A 7234-nucleotide genomic window follows, 5' to 3' on the forward strand; every position below is an offset into this window, starting at 1 on the left:
TCCAGGTAGCGTGTGAGGGCACCTGTGAGATACCTTCCAGTAACGTGGCAAAGAGATACACCCCGAGAATTAAACTAATTAAAATGACACGTAGTGAGAAGAGCCTCCTTGTTGCCCAGGTACACTTGGTTTTTAGGTGGTATGAATTCATTTGAGGAAAAATCATGTGATCAGAATTAGTCATTTTCCCAAACAAGGTTTGGAGGAAACAAAAGATGACAGTGTCCATACAGTGTCACCCACAGAAAGGAGGTGCTGAGTCCAAGAGAGGTGAACAATTCAGTGACCAGAAAGAAGTGTTCTCTACTTGAGGGAGGATCAGTTTACCAAGACCTGCTGTGGTCTGGGAGGAACGTGCCTGGAGACTTGTCCCTGCTTTGGGCTCTAGTTGCAAGCTTAGCTGAACCGTCTCTTTCGATTGCTAACATGGCCTTCAGTCTGTCGTTCAGGAAAAGGAGGGACTCTGGATGAAGGCACTGGGATTCCATCCTGCATGTAGTATAATTGGAGAAGCTTTTAGTCTCATGAATTTAGCTTGTGTAGTTCTGCCCCCAAGCCTGTCACTTTAGTCTGTGAGTTCTGAATATTCTTGTAAAATACAGTTTCTGACCCTTCAGGACAAAGAACCAAAGCCCAGTTTGGGTAATTCTTACTGAATGCAGGGAACTTCACCCTTGGGGCTTCTCCATCGCCAGGCTACCAGCCTTCTAGAAACCCCCTATCTCACTGACACCGCACTTCAACTTCACCAGAGACGTTCTGGGCAATTATGCTAAGTGACAGGACAACCCTGACTGCTTGTGACATAAAAAGTAGCAACTGGGCAGGGAGAAGAAAGAAGCCTTTTCATCACAGCTTCTTACTGCAATTTGGCGAGAGATCTTGGGTCAAAATGATGGATTTTCACCAGGTGAATAGGGTCAGGCCTACCAAGGGTACTTTGCACCACTCTGTTCTTCATAAACACACTGGTGTAGTCATCTGTGCAGTGCAGAATTATCCCAAATCAATAGCAGCTTAAACAGTGAACATGTCTTACTTACATGGTTTCTGCAGGTCAGGAACTTAGGAGTGGCTCAGCTGGTGGCTCTGGCTCCGTGTCCTTCAGGTCTCACTCAAGCGTCCGCCAGACCTGCAGTCACCTGAAGACTTGACTGGCGCTGGACATCCGCTTCCAACATGACTGCCTCCCAGGCTGTTGGCAGGCGGCCTCCGTTCCAGACCGCACAAGCCTCTCCCCAGGGCCGTTGAGGATCGTCATTACCTGGCAGCTGGCTGCCTTCAGCTTCCTTCCAGACCCAAGCAAGGAAAGGGCTAGTCTTAAAGTGGCACACCCATTGCTTTCACTTCATTTTATGTATTAGAAGCAGGTCACTAAGTCCATCTCATACTCAAGGGGAGAGGATTAGGCTCCACCTTTTGAAAGGAGAAGTGTCTAAGAATTCATATTTTAAAACCACTAGCATCCATTTAAACTGGGTTCTTCCCAATGCACTGTTGGCACCTCTTAGAGGTCTCTGCACTGGGGAAGAGTATTTTAGGAAGGACTGCTGTTTATTAATGGGCATAGCACATGACATCATCAAAAGGCTTTATTTTATAATCTGTAAAACCTATCTTCTTAAAAATTTCTGTTACTTGTCCCTAAACATATTTCATTAAGCATCAGTTTAACTTATCTAGGCTTAGTAGTAGTTATTATAAATAAAAATATTGAAGGATATGAATGTTGAAAATAATACGAAAACTTCTTAACACCAAAATATATACTTAGTATACTCATTCATATTTTTTAAAGTTATCTCCTTTACTAAACTTGTATATGCCAGACACTGTTAAAAGCAGCTTATGCATAACTTATTAGTTACACATGAACTCATTTAATTCTCTTAACAATCAGGTATCACTGTTTCACAGATGTGGAAATTGAGGCGCAGAAAGGTTGAGTAACTGTCCAATGTCACTCAGCATTTTAGCTCCAGCATTCATGATCTTAACCCTCATTCCATGCTGCCTTTTGGAAGACCTGTTAAACCTTTTTAAGATAGAGATTCATAATTCAATGGGTTTCCTAAGTGCTAGTTAGGAAAACAACTGTGGATTTGCATTGCTTCATCTTTGCTTCTCTTAAAAGTTCTTAAACTGCATGAGACAAAACAATAGGAAAACTAAAGATTGTTTGGTGTTCCCACTGAATTCAATAAGAATTACCCAAAGGGGTCCTCTGCCTAAAACTTTAAACTGGTTCTGTATATTATTACTAATTAACTGTGGTGGTAAATTATGGTGGGTTTTTGTTGCTTTTACTTATAGAAGTAGTATAATTTCATTTTGGACAATTTAGGGCGTGGGGAGGAAGTACTTCTAATTCCATGGCCCACCCTCACGCACCACCACTTTTGTCGTTTTGGTGGCTAGTTCTTTCTGTGCAATGCAACCATTAATGAAGGTAAATGAAGATCTCTCTCAGATACTTTAATCTTACAGCTTTACAGTCCCCACTGGAGACCTGCTGTTTTATCACAGGGGAGCACCAGGGTACAGGATAGTTTCCCCTATTGGTTAGCAAATGGGTTCTTTTGGAGAATTTATTATCCTTAGTAATCTGACCCATATTAAGGCTACTTTAGGCTTCAATATTTTATTAAACACAAACTAGGAACAGTTCCTTTCCTGCCTCCTTCAAAGGGAGATATATTTTAATATTTTAGAGCATTTACCAGGAGTAGAGCCAGTGACACTAATCACATCCACATGGAGGCTCAGGCATTGCACCCTCCCACAGAGAAGCATTGCTGGTCCTACAGAGACCCAGCAAAGAAAGATTCCTTCAAATCCTTTTTGTTAGCGTTCTTGTCAAAAGCATTTCAGCGCTACCTTCATGTGAGTTTGAGTGCTGAATTTAGATTTTTTTGTTTCTTAACTGAACTCAGCTTTCCTATGGTTCAGACCTTTGAACCACCCTCTGTTCTGTCGGAATAATATGCCTGTAGCTCAAGGCCCACCCAGTTTTTACAACTAGGAAGTAGGCTAGTCCCTAATGGGTTAATCACTTCTCTCCCTAATTGAGTTGTGTGCTTTTCCAAAGTCAGTCATTTGTTCCCATACTTGTTTGTGCAAGTTGCACTTAGTTACTATATCATTTAACTCACTATTACCAAAACCAAATGAATATGAGTGTAAGAAGAGTGGTAATCTCTATGAAAATACGTCGAATGCTGGGGGAAAACGTGATAAAGACAGGTCTTTACCAGGTCTTTCTCAAGGAAAAAAAGCTGTGGGTTTAGGTGTGAGTAAAACACATGGCAAAAGTTTGGGTTGGAGAAGAGGGTCGTCAAAATCTAGAATTCTGCCCTCAGTCTGCTCCACAAGTATCTTGAGTCCTCACCCCACTGAAACTAAAATCAACAATGCTACTTGCTGTGCTAACAGAAGTCTTGTGTGCAGTCCTCATCAGTAGACCCCATTCAAAGAAAAGGCTTTAGCCTGATATCAAAGGAATGATGGATGAATGGACTTGTGTATGTTTTAAAATAAAAATAAAGTTTTAAGGATATTTATTATAATTTTGAGATTCCCTACTATAACTGACCAACTACAGATTTTGACTACATAGAGCAGTGGTTCTCAACCTTCCTAATGCTGTGACCCTTTAATACAGTTTCTTATGTTGTGGTGACCCCCAACCATAAAATTATTTTTGTTGCTACTTCATAACTGTAATTTTGCTACTGTTATGTCTTAGGTGACCCCTGTAAAAGGGTCATTCGACCACCAAAGGGGTCGTGACCTACAGGTTGAGAACCACTGACATAGAGGAAGAGAGCTTCTTCTTTTTCTTTTTTAAAAATATGTTTTTATTGATTTTAAAGAGAGAGGAAGGGAGAGGGATTTGAAAAATAGACAGGCTGCCTCCTGCATGCCCCCTACTGGGGATCTAGCCTTCAACCTAGGCATGTGTCCTGACCGGGAATAGAACTACCGACCTCTTGGTGCTTTGAGGCCAAAAGAAGACTGACTGTGTGCTTACCACTGTAGTAAGTGAACCTCTGCCATCATGCTCAATATATTTTTGAATGACCCACACCTAATTCTATATGATAGTCTTTACATTTTAACTTTATCATAATGCAAGAAGGAAAATTGGAAAGCTCTACTGAATTATAGATAAATTATTAAATTTTGCTTCTGTCAGATGACAGAAAATCAAGTGCATTTGAGTTTTAAATATTGAAATACAAAGGGGGGACACTCATGCTGTAAATGATATTTTGTCAAGTTACCTTCCTTTTTTGAGGGCCCCTTTCTTATATTTCAAGCTTTGCATTAAAAAAAAAAAAAGCCGCCTGGTCGGTGTGGCTCAGTGGTTGAGCATCGACCCATGAACCAAGAGGTCGCCGGTTCAATTCCTGGTCAAGGCACATGCCCAGGTTGTGGGCCCAATCACCAGTGGAAGGGTATGCAGGAGGCGGCCAATCAATGTTCTCTCTCATCAATGTTTCTATCGCTCTCTCCCTCTCAAATCAACATCTATCCCCCTGTTCCTCCTTCTCAGTAGATCCTCAAATTTTGTTCAGCTGTCCACCCAATCCAGAGGTAAACCTTAATCAGTCCATCCCAATGAGTGTTTGGCCTTTCCCTCATCCACTGACTCGTGTGTAACTTGGCCTAAAACAAGCTAAAGGAAGAACTTACAGTTGCAGGAGGAGATTTTCCTTCTCCCACTGGATGTGAATAGGGGAACATGCTAACTGTTCGCTGCTGTAGGCCACCTTACCATCATGAGGGGAGGCAGCAGAATGGAAAGATAGAAAAAATTAGGTGATTGAAGACGTGGCTGAATTTAACCTTGAAACCTACTTAATTCTGAACTTGTTAGGTGAGTTAATACTTTTTCTCACTATGGCAATAAGTATAAGCTGGGTTTTCTGTTACAGAAATTTTATATCCTAACTGATACAAAATCTCAAATATTTCCAAGAAATTTTGCCTCCATTTTTTGGGTGCCTTAACTACTCTATTGATGTAGTTATCATGTGCCTGGTCTGTTTGTTGAGCAATCCAGCACTGCCAGCTGCTACGTGGATGGCAAATCGAAGAGGGGCAAGAGTGTATAGTTAAGGAGGCCAGGTAAGAAGCTTTGTTAACAGGAGATGAGGGTGGTTTTGGGATGTAGCAATAAAAATATGGACAAGTGAAAACATTAGAGAGATATTTAGGAGGTAAAATTGGGGATGGACTAAATATTGGGGGAAGGGAGAGACAAGATGCTAACCGTAACCCAGGGGTTTCTATTTTGTGCAATTAGATGGGTGGTGGTCCACTTACTACGCTCTAGAGAGCACAGGAAGAGGATACGTTTTAATATTGAAGAATAAGAATTTGATATTGGACACATTAAATTTGAGATGCCTTTGCAATATCCAACTTAGTAGCTTGAGACATTATCCTTTCAAGGTATACAATTCTGTAGTTTTTAATTAAATTCACAGTTATGTAAGCATCATTCTTTTTTTTTTTTTTTTTAAACATTTTTATCACTCCAAAAATAAAGCCCCAGGCCCATTAGCAATCATTCCTTATTCTTTTTTCCTTCTAACCCCCGATAACCACTAATCTACTTTCAGTTTCTGCGGATTTGCCTATTCTGGACATTTCATATATATAGAATTATACAATCTGTGGTCTTTTGTGACTGTTCTGATATCCCCTTTTTATAAGGAAATAGTCAGTGGAGTAGGACTTAAGGACCCCATTTAAACTTTACTACCTCTATAAAAGACCCTATCTCCACTTACCATAATGTTTTCAAGGTTCATACATGTTGTGGCATGTATCAGTCAGTACGTCATTCACTTTAATGGCGAATTATATTCCATTATATGGACATACTTCAGTTTGTTTATCCATGTATCAGTTGATGGACATTTGAGTTGTTTCCATTTTTTTTTTTACTATTATGAATAATGCTAGTATGAATATTCATGTACAAGTCTTTTGTGTAAACAATTTTTAATTTCTCTTCCCTAATCCATTACCTAATCCAAGGCCACAAAGATTTACATTTCTGTCTAAAGATTTTGTAGTTTGGGTTCTTATATTTAGGTCTGTGGTCCATTTAGAATTAATTTTTGTATATGGTGTGAGGTAGGAGTCCAACTTCATTCTTTTGCATGTGGGCATGTAGTTGTTCCAATACCTTAGTTGAAAAACTATGCTTTCCCCCACTGAGAGGTTTTGGCACCATTGGAAAAATTCAATATGTACCCAGGAGTGAAATTACTGGGTCATATGGTAACTCTATGTTTACCTTTTTGAGGAACAGCCATATTACTTTCCAAAGTGGTTGCACCATTCCCAGAAGCAATGGTCGAGGATCGGAATTTTTCCACATCCTCACTTACACTTGTTAATATGTTTTTATATTAGCCATCCTAGTGGGTGTGAAGTGGTATCTTGTAGTTTTGATTTGCTGTACTCTGTGACTAATTATGTTGAGCATCTTTTCATGTGCTTATCTGTCCTTTGTACATATTCTTTGAAGAAATACCTATTCAAATCCTTTGCCCATGTTTTATTGGGTTATTTGCCTATTTACTGTTTAGTTGTAGGAGTTATTTATATATTCTGGATACTAAACCCTTAATCTTATATATGACTTGCAAACAATTTCTCCTATTTGGCGGGTTGTATTTTTATTCTCCTGATATATGTTATGGGTTGAACTGCATTCCCTAAAAAAGATAGGTTACAGTCCTCACACCTAGTATCTCGGAATGTGATTTCATTTGGAGATAGGGTCTTTACAGAGGTAATAAAGTTAAAATAAGGTAATTAGAGTAGGCCTTACACCAATATGACTGGTGTCCTTATAAAGAGGGAAATTTGAACACAGACATGCATAGAAGGAAGATGATTTACAGAGACATGGGGTGAAGACAACCATCTACAAGCTAAGAAATGAGGCCCAGAACAGATCCCTTCCTCGTACCCTTCAGATGGAATCAATCCCGCTGCAAACTTGATATCAGATTTTAGTTGCAAGAACTGTGAAACTACAAATTTCTGTTGTTTGAGCCACATTTGTGGTACTTTGTTACAGCTGCCCTAGCAAGCTAATGCAGTATCCTTTGAAACACAGAAACTTTGCATTTAAACGAAGTCCAATGTGTATATTTTTTTCTTTTGTTGTTTGTTCTTTTGATGTCATATCTAAGAAACCATTACCTAATTT

Source organism: Molossus molossus, unplaced genomic scaffold (assembly GCF_014108415.1).
Source record: "Molossus molossus isolate mMolMol1 unplaced genomic scaffold, mMolMol1.p scaffold_m16_p_9, whole genome shotgun sequence".
Lineage (NCBI taxonomy): Eukaryota > Metazoa > Chordata > Mammalia > Chiroptera > Molossidae > Molossus > Molossus molossus.